This window comes from Ammospiza caudacuta, chromosome 7 (assembly GCF_027887145.1).
Source record: "Ammospiza caudacuta isolate bAmmCau1 chromosome 7, bAmmCau1.pri, whole genome shotgun sequence".
NCBI lineage: Eukaryota > Metazoa > Chordata > Aves > Passeriformes > Passerellidae > Ammospiza > Ammospiza caudacuta.
Window position 1 is genome coordinate 8,640,702 of NC_080599.1, and position 14,950 is coordinate 8,655,651.

Sequence of the window (14,950 nt, forward strand, 5' to 3'; positions counted from 1 at the left end):
AATTTAATGTATTTTATTTCTTTATTTATTTAACATCTTTTACCATGGTCCACATGTTCCATATGGTATACCATGTCCCCTGCTACAGAAGACTCCAGTATCACTGCTCTTACTTTCAAAATGAAGACAATAATGAATAAATTTCTGTCCTTCAGTGGAACCAAACTAATGACAGAGGTCTGATGTCAATCTCTCCTGGTCACCTTATGTTACAGTGATTGACAGGGGTGTTGGTCAACTAAATATTCCCAAGGATGTAGCCATCTTTTGGCAATGTGGCACAGGTCTTAGACCACATAAGCCATGTTGTAAAACTCATCCCCCGGCTGCCCCACCTGGCTGGCCCCTTCCTTTGCTGACAGCTCTGCCTCCTGCCTGCCTCTGCCTGCCCACACAAAGCTTTGGACTGACCCAGACTCCTTCTGGTGTTGGACCAGAGCCCTGCCCTGGGAGGGAAATTTTGTTCTCCAGCTGTCCAGTCTGGACCTCCCCAGCTGCCATTTTTATTAATTCTTTCTTTTTCTGTCTTTTTTCTATTATGTCAAAAGGATCCACCATCTCTGAAACCACCCTTCAGTCCCTCCCAGGGCTCTCTTCTGCTCTCCTCAGTCTCCACCCCACTGAGCACAGAGCTCCTCTGTCCCTGTACAGTGCTCATGTGCTTGAGACCATGGGTGCCTTGACAAGAAGGACGGTTCTTTTCTACAGGAAGGATCCCACAGAGCCCCAGGGTTTTGAAGGCAGATTAGAGGCAGTCACCAGAGGCCAAGGCCAGCCAGACCTGCCGGTCCTTGCAGCTTTTGTCTGAAATGAGCCTTTGGATATTTGGGGAGTTTTGGAGGTGGAATTCCATTTCAGCCATGGGTGCCTGCACCAGAATGACAGTTCTTCTCCACACGAAGGAAAGGGCAGAGCCCCAGTGTTTCAAAGGCTGATTAGAGGCAGCCCCAAGGAGGCCAAGGCCAGCCAGACCTGTTTCCCTTGGGAATATTTGTCTGGGAGCAATCCTTGGGTAGACAGAGTTTGGGAGGCCAAATCCCAGTTTTGTCAATGGGCTTCTGGGCAAAAGGAGGACAGTTCTTTTCCATTGGAAGGAAAGTACAGAGCCCCAGTGTTTCAAAGGCAGATGAGAGCTGGCCCTCAGGAAGCCAAGGGAACCTAGACAGTCCTGGCAGCTTTTGTCTGGGAGCTGTCCTTGGATATAAAGAATTTTTGAGGCGGATTCCCAATTTTGGCTATGGACATCTGGACTTGAAAGATTTTTTTTGCATGGAAAGAAGAGCTTGGCCGCTCAGCATTTTGAAGGCAGATGAGAGGTGGCCCCCAAGATGCCAAGGCCATCCAGAGCTGTCTATTCTGGCAGGTTTCATGTGGGACAATCTTTGGATACAATCAAATATGGAGGTAGAATCCCAATTTCAGTCATGAACCCCTGGAGAAGGAGAGTTCTTTCCCACAGGAAGGAAAGCACAGAACTCCAGGGCTAGATGAGAAGCAATCCTCAACATTCCAAGGTCAGCTGGACCAGTCAGGCCAAACCAACCAGAACTTTTCCATGTTCTTGGATCCCTGGGGCCCTGCAGCATCACAATTGCCCCTCGGAGGCCCCACAGTATCACAACAGATCTTTGTTTCCACAAGGCCCAGCAATACCACAATAGTTGCCTTGGCTCTGCAGTGGCACAATGACCCCTTGCTTCCATGAAGCCTTGCAGTCAAAATTATTTATTTCGTTCCATGGAATAGCACAATGGCACAACAGCTTCTTGGTTCTATTTGGCTCTCCAGAATCACAATGGACACATGGTTCCTCAGAGCATGGCTTTGGCACAATGGCCTCTTGGTGCCATGGGGACTCAGAGTGCCAGAATGGTCTCATTGTGAGGCTCTGCACTGTCATAAAGAGTTCCTTGGTTCCACAAGGCCCTGCAGAGCCCATAGACTCAACAAGGCCTCAAAGTGCCATAATGGTCTCCAGGATTCCATGAGGTCCTGCAGTGTCACACGGGCACCTTGGCTCCACGAAGTCCTGAAGTACGGAATGGCCCCTTGATTCCATTGGGCTCCTCACTGTTACATGAGTTCCTGGTTCCACCAAGCCTCGTAGTATCACAATGGTCTCTTTTGTTCCACAGAGTCAGAAAGTGCCTTTTGTCTCATGGAGCCCCAGTGTAATCCCCTTGATTCCATGAGGCCCTGCCGTGCTACAATGACCCCTTGGTTAAACAAGGCCCTGCAGTATCACGATGGCCCCTTGGTTCCAGAGGGTCCTGAAGTGTCATAATGGTCTCCATGGTTCCATGAGGCCCCAGAATGTCACTATGGACTTTTGACTCCATAAGTTTCCATACTGCATACAACAGCCTCCTTGTCTCCACAGGGTCATAATGAATCCTTTGTTCCATGAGGTGCCTGGCCTCCCCCAGCCTCTCAGAGAGCCTTCTCCCAACAAGGTCCCCAACAGCCTTTCATGGCTTCTAAGAGAACCCCATGGCCAGTCAAATTTCCTCATAACCGCTTACAACCCCTCACGGTTCCATCATGGCCCCTCACAGCCCCAGGCCTGGGGCTCCTCCCAAAGGAGAAGGGGTCGGGCCCAGCTTGTTCTCCTTTTATTTTGAACCCTTCACAACCACGAGTAAAGCAAGGCTGAAATGGAGCCTTTCCCCAGCGTTTCCCTCAGGGTTAACTGCAGGCTAAAGCTCTGTGCTGGTGCTGGCCCGAGCGTGACCATCCCTGCAGCCGCCAGGCCTTTGCTGTCCCCCCGTGTCCATTCCCTGTCCCCGAGTCCCGCCCGGCTCTGGCAGCAGCAGCAGCCGCAGCGCAGGGGGCGCCGTCCCGGCCCAGCCGGGGCTCCCGGCCAGGAGCAGCAGCAGCGCCGGCCCCTTCCCGCCTGCTCCTGCCTCTGCTCCCAAGGGCTTTTTCCAGTTCAATTCTGGATTAGAGCAGCCATCACCCACACACAGCCCTGACTGCTCAGGGCTCGCCTGTGCTGCCTTCAGCAAACTCTCAGAGAAAGAAAGGATTGGGTTCCAGCACTGTTTTCAGCACTGTTTCACTCACCCTGAGCTGACAGCAGGAGACTGCTGTTGCCTTTGCCTTGGGAACTGGAGATCCTGGCTGCTTTTGCCACTCTTCTGCTTGCCACTTTAAATTTATCTGTAGAACTGCAATTGCCTTTTTTGATCAGTTTTGTAATGGTGAATGTGGGAATCCATAAAATTAGAGGGTTTTGGGAAAGCTGCAAAAGGCAGGCCTCAGAGCCAGCAGAACTGTGATTAGAGCTAAGCGGTAGCCATGAGATTTGTCAGCAGAAAAGTTATATTAGAAGTAGAAAGTAAGGAAAAATAGAACAACGGTTGGTGTATTAACGCTTGTCTAGAATAAATCCCTAAGCCCAGGGATATTAGGAAGTTCTAAGCTTAATAATGGAGCTATGTGCGTTGGGATTAAAGGCTCACAAGCAGGTATTGTATTCAAAACAAGCAAGCATTGTTTTAACCAAAGGAACCTGTGCTTATAGTGGTTGCATAGAACTACTGTCAATATGCTTTTTCATTGTGTGATTGGTCAAAAAACTTTTAAAGTAAGTTGTAACATTAAGTTCTTTGTCTGCTGCCGAGGACACGAGCTGCTGGCATCTTCCCATTGTCATACCCATGTAATGAGACTGATGCTGGAAAATAAACAGCTCCAGACACGTTCCTCAGCAGTCCCATCCTGTTGGTGATTTGTACATAGCCCCTGGCTGGCAATAGGTGAACTCAAGCTTTTGGTCCCAGGCATCATGCTTAGCAGATCTTGAAATTCTCACAAATCCCTGAGCACAGAGTCAAGGAGAATAAAGCAGCCACACAGGTGACATTTGCAGTGCTCAAACACAGCCCTGTTGCTGCTGCTGAAATAGAATCAACTGACAGAGGCCATCACAGAAATTGCCTCTTGAGAGTCAAATCAAATGAAAAAATCCACCAGGAGAAAGAGAACGCAGAACCTCTTGACTCCATCCATTGTTTCTCCCAAGCAGCAGCAGCAGCAAATGGAGATATGCAGAGGTATTTCCAGCTGCTGCTGATCCCAGCTGGAGCCCAGCCTGCTGCCCAGGCCCAGTGGGAAGCTGAGCCCAGCCCAGGGAGCTCCTGCAGTGTCAGGAGCTCAGCACACGCGGGCCCAGGCCCAGAGCCTTGGGCATGGCCGCCCATTGCGGGGCAGCGGCGCAGGAATGTCCTGAGGCCCAAACCTCCTGCTCCTGCCACACAGCACCAGCGCTCTCCCCCTCCTCCTCCTCTCCCAGCACAGCACAAATTCCAGCTCGGGGGGTGGTGGCCCCAGAGAGGGCTCAGGCTCCTGCCTCAGCCTCAGTGTCCCTGCAGAGGAACAGGGCATCTTTCAGGAACTTCCACAATCTCAGCTTTCCCATTTCATGCAGAATCTGGGATGAAAATGGCCTTGTTAAGAAGGACAAAAGCAGACGGAATGGATTGGAAATTATTAGGAAAAATGATCCTTTGTACAGGCAAAGCTCACTAAGTCATTCCCTGCATTTCTCCTTTTCACATTCTTTCAGTCATCTCCTGAGAGGTCCAGCTTGTTCTGGTGCCCTTCATGAACAGATTGTACTCTTGATTTATATCAATGCATGAGATGTAGCAACATCTGAACTGAACACTGAAACAAATTCTCTCTGTCAGCCCATTTTCATCTTCTAGATCATTTTCAAAATGTCCATGGGGGTGTTGGAATGATTATCCCACTGCTGTCTTTTTCTGGCTGCAGGCTCTGGAGATTCTCTGCATTCAGTCAGGCTTGCATTCCCTAACAATTCCTGGTAGCCAGTCATGTTTTCTTAGTGTAGAACAGGAACAATGAAAACCTTACCAATGGCACAAGTGCCCAGCCCACAAAGAAAAGAAAGAACAAGCTGTAAAGTTCTTCAAACATTTGTCCTGCTTTGCTGCAAGAGTCGTGCTGCACACATGGTGTGGAAAGCCATGAGAAGCTGCAGTTGGTGGCACATCTTGTGACAGAAGCTGCACCTCGTTCTCCAGGAAATGTTGTTGGAAAGAGCAAACAGGACTGTGGACAAGATTCTGGAAGAACTGAAACAGCTTTTAGGAAATGAAATGAAAACAGAAAGAAACAATCTGAGATGTTTTACTCTATTTAGTTTCATGCTCCCCTTTGCACTGCTTCTCCATCCCATGAATTCCAAATGGATTTCTCCTCTAAGATCCATGACTTGGCATGTTTTAGACACTAAAATTCCATGAGCTATACACAGTTTGCCTTCCCCTGCTTTTTTTTTTCTTGGAAAGTAATCCTGGAGAGGTAAATGCAGTGCATGGGTCAGGTACAAATTCTGCATTCAGGAAATGGGCTCCAATAGTGTTTGACCCTCAGTAGGGACAATGCAGTGACCAAGGGGATTCCTGTGCCACTGCCCAGAGTCCAGATTCTGGGTCTTGGCTGAACACGGCAAAGTTCCCGTGTTTGGACAGACTCAGGGGCTGCCCCCGGGGAGCGCGGGGCTCGGCCCGGGGGCGAGCGGACAACGGACAAACGGACACGGGGACAAACGGCCCAGGTGCTTCAGTTGCAGTGGCAGCAGCGGCAGCGAAAGCAGCGACTTTGGTGACTCCCTCTCGCTTCTGCCCTCCCTCTCCCTCAGTCCCGCACCTGTCTCGGTCTCCCTTTCCTGGTGTCTCCTCCTCTCCCAGTCTCTCTCTCCCCATGCCCGGCCGGGCCATGGCCCCGGCCCACCCGCAGCCCCGGGCGGGGCTGCCCCGTGCCCGGCCCCGGGCGTCCCGCCACAGTCTCGCCTCCGGCTGGCTCTGGCCGTGCTAGAGGTGGCACTGCTGGACGGACATCAGTGCCTGGGGCTGGGGTGGCATCGCCTCCCTTTGGCTCCGCCTGGCCCGAGCCCAGCCCCGGCCCCATTGCCGGCCCCGTTCCTGGCTCCTGCCGGGGCTCGCAGAGGACACACGCGGCGCAGCCGCTCCCGCCGCCTCCAGTGCAGCTTGCCCGGCCCGAGCTCCTCCGCTCGGCAGCGCAGCTGCCGGCCCCGAGCCGCCGCTGTCCCGTTCCCAGGAGCGAACGCCTGGGCATGGCCAGCCCGCGGCGCTTGAGGGGCGCTCGGGGGCGTTGCTGGCCCCGGGCCGAGTGCTGACAGCCGCGTCCCGCCGTCAGGGAAGGCGCAGCAAGGCCTGAAGGAGCGGGACAGGCTGGGCTCGCTGCTGGGGCGCAGCGGCTTCAGCAGCGTCTTCCTGGCCACGCTGCTCTCGGACGGCGGCCCGGTGAGCAGCGGGGCCGGCGGCGGGCACAGGAGGAGGGGGCGGACAAGGAAGAGGAGGAGGGCAGAGAATGGGGCTGGTGTCCAGGTTTAGATCAAATTTGGGGGAAAATACCCCAAAGGACTCTGGTGGGAAAAGCAGACCAAATCGGCCCTTCCCCCCAACTGGTCTGGGAGGGAAAAAATACCTCCTTGGAGAAAGGTAGAAAAAACGGTTTATTAAACAATAAAACCAACACAATATCAAACAATGAGACCCCTTGGCACTCTAAAAGAGATGACAAACTGAGAAAACCCCGGGTTGTAGCTCGTCTCACTCAGTCTCTGATCAGTCCCTCCAGTGCTGGAATTGTCACAGGCCAGGCCCGGCCCGGTGGGCCACAGCTGCAGCTGCCGGTGCTCTCCTGGGTGTTCAGTCCAGAGCAGTTTCAAGAGGTCCAAAAAAAAAGGAAAAAAAACAGTACAGGGAACTTCTTTGCCTCAGCTAGCTAACACTAACTAAAAAGCAAAGGAAGAGCTCTGTCCTGCTGTCTGTCCATCCGCAGACAACACAGTCCAGGAGCAGGAATGTGGATGTGAAGTGCAGTGTCTGAAAACAAACTGCGCGCTTCTTCTCTCCCCTCCTTCACTCTCTGGAACACTCTTAAAGGTACAAAACTTATTATTCAACATGAACAGAATGAGACGATTGGGGATAAAAGCATCATATAGTCAACCCAGGACATTCCACCCCTTATCCCCATATCTTCTGCTTACTACTAAAACTAATATAAATTCTAACTCTACAAGTACATACATGATACATCCATTATACAGCTATACACGGACAATGGTAATAACATTCAGCAAACAGTAATATTTACACAGGTTTTATCCAACAATCAGATATCCCTGAGGTACACATCGTGTTCTTCCATCTTTTTGCATTATCCACCATGTGCAACCTGGTCCCTGAGCAAAAGCAACCCCACAAATGGGTTTGTCTGTATTTGAGGCAGGATTAATCCAAACTGTCTTCTCTAATAAACCTCTGACATGTACCACTGGGACTTTGTCTCCATCTACTCTCTGCAAAGGCTCAGATTGGGCAGGGCCCACTCGGTTAGTAGAGCCTCGGGTGTTAACTACCCAGGTGGCTTTTGCCAGATGCTGCTCCCAGTTCTTAAAAGATTCCCCCACCTAATGCTTTCAATGTGGTTTTCAACAGTCCGTTGTACCTCTCCACTTTTCCTGCAGCTGGTGCATGGTAGGGGATATGGTACACCCACTCAGTGCCATGTTCCCTAGCCCAGGTGTTGATAAGGCTGTTCTTGAAATGGGTCCTGTGGTCTGATTCAGTCCTCTCAGGGGTACCATGTCTCCACAGAACTTGCTTTTCAAGGCCCAGGATGGTGTTCTGGGCCGTAGCATGAGACACAGAGTAGGTTTCCAACCATCCAGTGGTGGCTTCCACCATGGTCAGCACGTAGGGCTTGCCCTGGCGTGTCTGGGGCAGTGTTTTGCAGTCAATCTTCCAGGCCTCCCCATACTTTTACTTGCACCACCACCCACCGTACCACAGGGGCTTCACTCGCTTGGCCTGCTTGATGGCAGCACACATCTCACAGTCATGGATAACCTGAGAAATACTGTCCATGGTTAGATCCACCCCTAGGTCTCATGTTGAGATGAAGGGAGAACGACCATCCTTTAATGCATTGAACTGAGGTTTATTGATCGATCAGTCACTTTAAATAACAGTGTTAACGAACTTCATGCATATTCCAAAATCCACGTTCATGATAGGCTAACAGAGAAAACTCTAACCACTCCTTTTGTTTTACAATACCTATAATTGTTTACACAAAACAAAACCAGTGTTCCCACTGTGATATGAGAGGTTCCCAAAACTTCCACATCTGTTCCGAGGGTGCCATCTTTTCCCAGAGAGGGTGTTTTGCTTATTATGGGAAGACTGCCTGAGAACCTTATTGTTTATAAAGTGATGCCTGAGAAAGTCTAATTGTTTATAGAAATCAGGCTGGGAACTGCTTTGCAACTACCTTTTACTTTTCTCTCAATTGTATATCTTCATGGCCTTTTTCTTTAAGCCATGCTTGAACTAAACTCCCAACATTTCCCCCATCTTTTTCTTTTTGAGAAAGGAGGTTAGTTTGCCACGTTTTCTCTATCATCCTACTACCCATTTTTTGGATACAGCTACAGAAACAAGGTAAGATAAATAAAAGCAATAAGAGTACACCTAATATCCCTATAGCATATATTACAAGGTTTCTTAGCCATGGTCCCAATCCAAAACTTTTAAGCCACTCATCAATTCCCAATCCTTCTTCTTCCTTAAGGCTGTTAAGCCCTAGCTGTAGCTCTTTTATCTTAGCATGAATAGATACAGAATGATCAGATAAATTCATGCAACACATCCCTTCAAACTCTTCACACCCATGGCTTTGTGCTAGTAGTAAAAAATCTATGGCAGCTCTATTTTGTAAAACAGCGCGATTAACATTCTATACATATGCAGTTAACACATCTAATATCTGTGATGTCTTATTTAATTCACCCTTAGACCATGTCCTGGTTTAGGACAAATTAGGGGAAATCTTCAAAAGGGAGCCCCCCAAAACAAAACAAACCTCCAACCACCCCTCCCCCAACACCGGGTTCGGGAAGGAATTTCTCAGAGGAGCAAAGTGGAAAACAAAACCTATTTATTTACAAGTAACAAAAGAACACTCCCCAACAGAAGAAAAGAAAAGAAAACAGACTGTGTTGTGAAGGGCGCTGAGCTTCTCTCACAAGCTCCAGGTGTCCTGGACGTCCAGGTCAGGTCCGGAGCCGGTCCAGTATCTTCAGGGGAGGGTAAGAAAGAGGGAACAAAAGAAAAGGAAAAAAAAGAAACAGTGCAAAAAGCAGAAAGCAAGAAAGCAAGCGGCTAGCCAAGCCAAACAGCCAAAAGCCAAAAGCAAAAAAGGCCTGGTCAAACACTCCCTCCTCTCTTCCCCGCCCTGCCGCAGCAAGACGGCCGGGGGGGGGGGGGAAGAGGGAAAAGGCACAGCTGCCAGACACAACACACGATATTGGGATAAAGGCTGTCAACCCATGACAGCCCAACACCCTATTTGCTTTGCTAAAGTCATTGCTTTGCTTGCAGCACCCCATGGTAGGAGAGCTGAAACCATTTGACTACAGTCTAAATCATGTAAGCTGCGCCTTTGCCTGCTTGTATTATGACTTAGTTGCATTAACACAGATATATTAGGGTGGAATAATGATAACTTGGCCGAATAACAAGGTCCACCCTGAGGTTGGGCTGGTATTCCATTCCAGGCTCTATCTCCGCAAATTAGAAATATCCCTGTAGGTAATTTCTTAGGTGTCATGATACTAGAGCCTTTACATTGGTTATAAAGCTGTTTGGACACTATGTCTGGGCTTAGAGATGAATCCAGAGTAGCCCATGTCTGTTTATGTTGATTCATCTTTTGAGAATTAGAGTAATCACAGCTAAACCACCCACCGTTGGAAGGGCTGGTCACGCTAGCATTTGCACTTCCAAAAAGAACTGACTCCTCAGGTGGGGAATGCAAAGGAGTACTAAGTGATTGAATTAACAGGCATTGGTGATAGCCGTCACTCTGACTGGCAGTATACCCTTTTTGTGCAGGCAATTTAATATTTACCATATTGCGCATACATAAGGCACGATTATTAATAAGACTGCAGAATTCTTGAGGAGACCATACTGGAAGCCCTACCAAACATGTTCGAAAAGGGTTAGTAACTCCTCCAATGCTGAGACAAAGCAATGACTGATTAATCTGTCTAGCAAGTGTTATCCATACATTATCTCTAGGTTGATTAAACTGTATTACCCTTAATTCTTCAGCTACTACTACAACTAGCAATATAACAAAAATGAACCTCATTTTTCTGTTTTTACTTTGACCTTCTTTTTCTTATCAGTTTTTAACCTTACTGTTCCTGGTACTTGAAGACCACACCTTTGCAACCTTCTAATGCAGTTAGCTAATGCCTGATTGGGATCTCCTTTTATAGGCCCTACAACAGAATGTTGTGTTAAAGGCACCAGTTTTCTACACCTTACAGAGGCTATATATGATGTACTTTGAGCTTTAACCCTTTTCAAAATACACTGTACCTCCCACCGATAATAAACCAAGATTTTCTGCTCATACGATTCATAAAGATCTAAAGCTGAGGCAGTGTTTAGCCCTTTTTCATTCTGCAGTGCCCACTCCCAATTATGTTCCCAGGTATGTCTATAATTACAGGTGTTACACCATAAATGAAAAAGTGACAACTGATCCACCCAAAAGGTCTTATCACAACCCCCACAACACAGTGCAACCCAAGCAGCACAATTTGGGCTGTGACATTCAAGGCAGTTCTCTTTTGCCGGTCCTCTTATATGGAAAGATGATAATGATTCAATAATGTCAATCAGTTCCCTGGTCGTCTGGCAACGGCGTGTTATGGCCCTGTCAATTGCTTTCGAGTGTCCCTTCAGTTGTAGCAGTAGTGGTCGCAGGATCAGGAGCAGCTTCTTCTCCAGACGGTCCTTGAGATTTTCACATCCACCCTTTTCTTGGGTTTCCCAGAAAAGTTCAAAATCAGTTTTACAGTCTGTAATCCTTTAGTCATTTGACTCAAATGGCATCAGCTGGGTGATTCTCAGTCCTTTGTTGATTTGGAGTGGTGAGAAAGTAGTATGCACTTGAAGCACTTAAAATACTTAACTTAGCAGACTTATTTTCAAATCAACAGAACTTAACTGGCTTCAAATCCTACATAACTTAAACCCAAATACAATTTAAACTTAACAGACCTTGAACTTAACAGAAAATAAATTTAACAAACTTAACCTTAATAGTATTTAGCATTTAACGGCACTCAATAGATAATTTAACTTAAATCACTTAACAACAGATAAACTTACCATAGGAATAATATATAGCATTTACTATAACTTACTTACAGGCCTGATTCCAAAATATTAAGCCAAAATAACTTTCTTCACGTGTTTGCTATAGCATTTCTATATCAAAAAGCACACTCACAACATCTCACTCATACAATCAGTCCAACACATCTTAACATTTTTAAATTTTTCAAAATATAATTTTAGAGTTTGATGTTCCACCGACTGAGCCATCCGGGCTTCTGATGTTAAAGTCTATGTCAATGCAGGTGATTCTGACAGCATAACCAATGCCGAGCCAAATCGGCCGAAATTTGACTCCCACATTCATTTACGCTGATTCCTGTTTCACAGTCTCTGCCAGGAAGAACAAAAGTTCCTTTAACTTCACTTGTTTACCATCACTGGTTTCTCAATTTCAGCAGGGATCCCCTCCCTTGTTGACAAAGGGTCACATCCATTAGGCTGTTAGGTCCAAAACCGAGGGTCTTTGCCAGCTGCGGGGCGGAGAGACAAGTTCTGGTGCTGGAAATGCACTCTGGTCGCCGCTTGTGCCGGAGTGGACGGGCCCCCCCCCCGCTCCGCGCTGCGGATCATTCCCTCTGCGGCGGTCCCGCTCCCCCCGCGGCGGCTCTCTGTGGTGTCGGGTTGGAGACAGGAGAGGGTGCCGATGCTGCAGCAATGACTTCTGTTGGTGTCTGGTTGTCTGAGCGGCATTTTTGGCCCCAATTATTTGGTGTTGCAAATGCAGCTGATGCTTGGAGAGGTGCAAGAGCGGCTAATACCTGACTCTGAGAGGATTTTGCCTGTTCTTGCAAGCCTATTCCTGACTGTTTGATCACATCTACCACAAAAGCCTGCTGTCCTGTAGGTATGAGGGCCATCCTCTCTAATGCCTCTTCTATAGTCCAATTGGTACCTAGGGTGTTAAGTACTCTCCTAGTAGTAGAATTACAATTTTGGAGAGCACATTCCTTGAGTAATACCCCCCTAAGATATTTTGGCACCTCAGCTCTTTCAGTTGCTGCAGCAACCTTATCAATAAAAGAGCCAAATGATTCCTTTCTGCCTTGCTTGATTCCTATATATACAGGTATCCCTTCTGGTTCCTTTACCCTTTCCATCACGAGTCTGACTAACCTCATTGCCTCCCGGCACTTCTCCTGGCCTATTAAGGCTTGTGCCTCAGGACGAAAGAAAGGTCCCAGACCCATAAGCTCATTAACAGTGACGCCATGGAGGGGGTCACCCTGCTGCATTTGTACTGCCACACACTCGCTAATGAGCGCTTGCCAATGAGCATTAAACAGCAATTGTTGATGTTGGGTAAAGATTAATTTAACAATGCCACGACAATCATTAACGAGAAGGATGCTGGTGTCAAAAATATAGTCGAGCATTTGTTTGGCTGGTTCGCTTTTAAAGCCAAACTGACTAACAGTAGCTCGCAATTGAGATAACATTTTCCAGTCAAGAGCAGTGATTGTCGCCTGTATGCCCCCCCGGCCTGAGCAGTGAAAACAACCGGACAAGCCAGCTCGCTAGCCTTGCTTATCAGCTCTTGATCTCCCTTTTCCATGGCATCTTTGGCCAGGGCAGCCCACGCATCTCGTCTATCCTTCGCAATCGTCGCCGCTAGGTCATCCGCCCCAGGGATCGACTGATTGCTTTTCGGGAACGGAGTATGCGTTTGTGGCCCCGGCTGCTGCGATACAGCAGATACGGGAGACTCAGAGGTGCTCCGTGTAGCCTGCGGCAAAGCGGGCAATAAAGCACCCTGCAGAGCTTGGCTCGTTAAGGGGGGCTGGCTCGTTAAGGGAGGCGGCGAAGCAGGTAATACAGCGCTCTATGGAGCCTGGCTTGTAGCCTGGCTCGCAGCCTGGCTCGCAGCCTGACACACAGCCTGGCTCGCAGCCTGGCTCGCAGCCTGACTCACAGCCTGACTCGCAACCTGGCTCGCAGTCGGGCTCGCAGCCTGACTCGCCGAGGGAGGTGGTGAGGCTGGTAATAAAACCGTCCTCGTAGCAGGACCGAGAGGAGTTCCCGACTCCTTATCAAACTCCCTGTCTTCATCGTACTCTTTGTTACGATCATGAGCGGCAGTAGCCTGGTGGGTAGCCCTTTTTTCAGCCTGAAACTGCAACAGTTCGGTATTAACGACCCGCCATAATTTACCCCACTTTTTAGCAGTTTTATCATTGTCTAACGTAGCCTGCCATAATATATCACCAAATTTATGCCATTCCGACAATTCGTGAACCGTGTGGGGATCTACAAAGATTCCCCTTTCCAGACCATAAGCCAAAACACCCGGTAATTCTTTCTGTAAGTCTATTCCCTTAATTTGCCTTTTTTGCAAGAAAGTAATAAAAAGTTCATATGGGGCTTGCCTTTCCATACCTATATAAGTGCGCACTTTGCAGCCAGGCCCGTCTATACAGTCGTCCAGGGCACGGCGCGTCTTGGCGGGTTTTCCTCCGCTTTTTTCTTCGCGCCTATTTGCCGTTCCGGCTGCTTTGGAACCCGAACCAGTCCTCACTTCCCGTGGTGTTCGCAATCCCCGTGGTGTTCGCAATCCTTGTGGTGTTTGCTATCACGTCCGGGTGTCACCATTTATTGAAGTGAAGGGGAAACGACCATCCTTTAATGCATCAAACTCCAATTTATTGATCGATTAGTCACTTTAAATAACAGTGCTAATTAACTTCATGCATATTCCAAAATCCAGGTTCACGATAGGCTAACAGAGAAAACTCTAACCACTCCTTTTTGTTTTACAATGCCTATAATTGTTTATTAAAAACAAAACCAGTGTTCCCACTGTGATATGAAAGGTTCCCAAAACTTCCATATCTGTTCCCAGGGTGCCATCTTTTCCCAGAGAGGGTGTTTTGCTTATTATGGGAAGACTGTCTGAGAACCTTATTGTTTATAAAGTGATGCCTGAGAAAGTCTAATTTTTTATAGAAATCAGCCTGGGAACTGCTTTTGGAACTGCTTCACAACTACCTTTTACTGCTCTCTCAACTGTATGCGTTCATGGCCTTTTTCTTTAAGCCATGCTTGAACTAAACTCTCCACATCCTGGCTCAGGGAAAAAGGCCAGTTGTGAGCGCTGTCCAGCCCAGTGTCCAAATGGAATGGTGCTTTCACATCTCTTATCAAGGGTTACTTAGTGGAGAGCCCCTTCCTTGTGAGGCTTTGTTCTCTGCTAGCTGTGGATTGAATCACGGGAGGAGGGATCGGATTCTGGCATCATTTTAAAAATGTTTTCATTCTGTTTGCTGAGGGGAACAAATTACACAGAAGACCTCTCAGCACTGTGACAAAAGAGTGGCTCTAAAACCCTTTTCAGCCAAACAAGTGTTTGAGCTGAAGGCCTGATGGATGGTGCTTAAAGATGTGGTTACTGCAGCAAGGTTGGCATTAAAAATCACTGGGTGCAAGAAAGTTCTCCCAGGGGTTACTGTGGAGGTTGTCTCCCTGTAATCCTGGTGTGAGCAGCCCTTAACACCCTGAGTCCACCAGTGAGCTCTGTGGCATCAGCCATGGGAGAGCAGCAGCACAGCAAGCACCAGTGGGTCACTTGTCTCTTGCTAAATGAGAAACTGCAATGGGATCAGCCCTTTTTGGGTGGCATCACTGTGGCAGGAGGGCTGGAACTGGATGATCTTTAAGGTCCCTTCCAACCAAACCATTCCATAATTCGTTCCCTGCCCCTG

General features: G+C 48.3%; 1 protein-coding gene and 1 pseudogene across 1 annotated transcript in view; both read left to right on the plus strand.

Annotated features, from left to right (window-relative positions):
* The window catches only part of LOC131560135 (synaptonemal complex protein 1-like), a 55,126-nt pseudogene extending 49,282 nt beyond the window's left edge, over window positions 1–5,844 (plus strand).
* LOC131559625 (zinc finger protein 345-like) overlaps window positions 1–14,950 on the plus strand; it is a 740,983-nt gene that overhangs the window by 510,586 nt on the left and 215,447 nt on the right. The window lies entirely within an intron of this gene.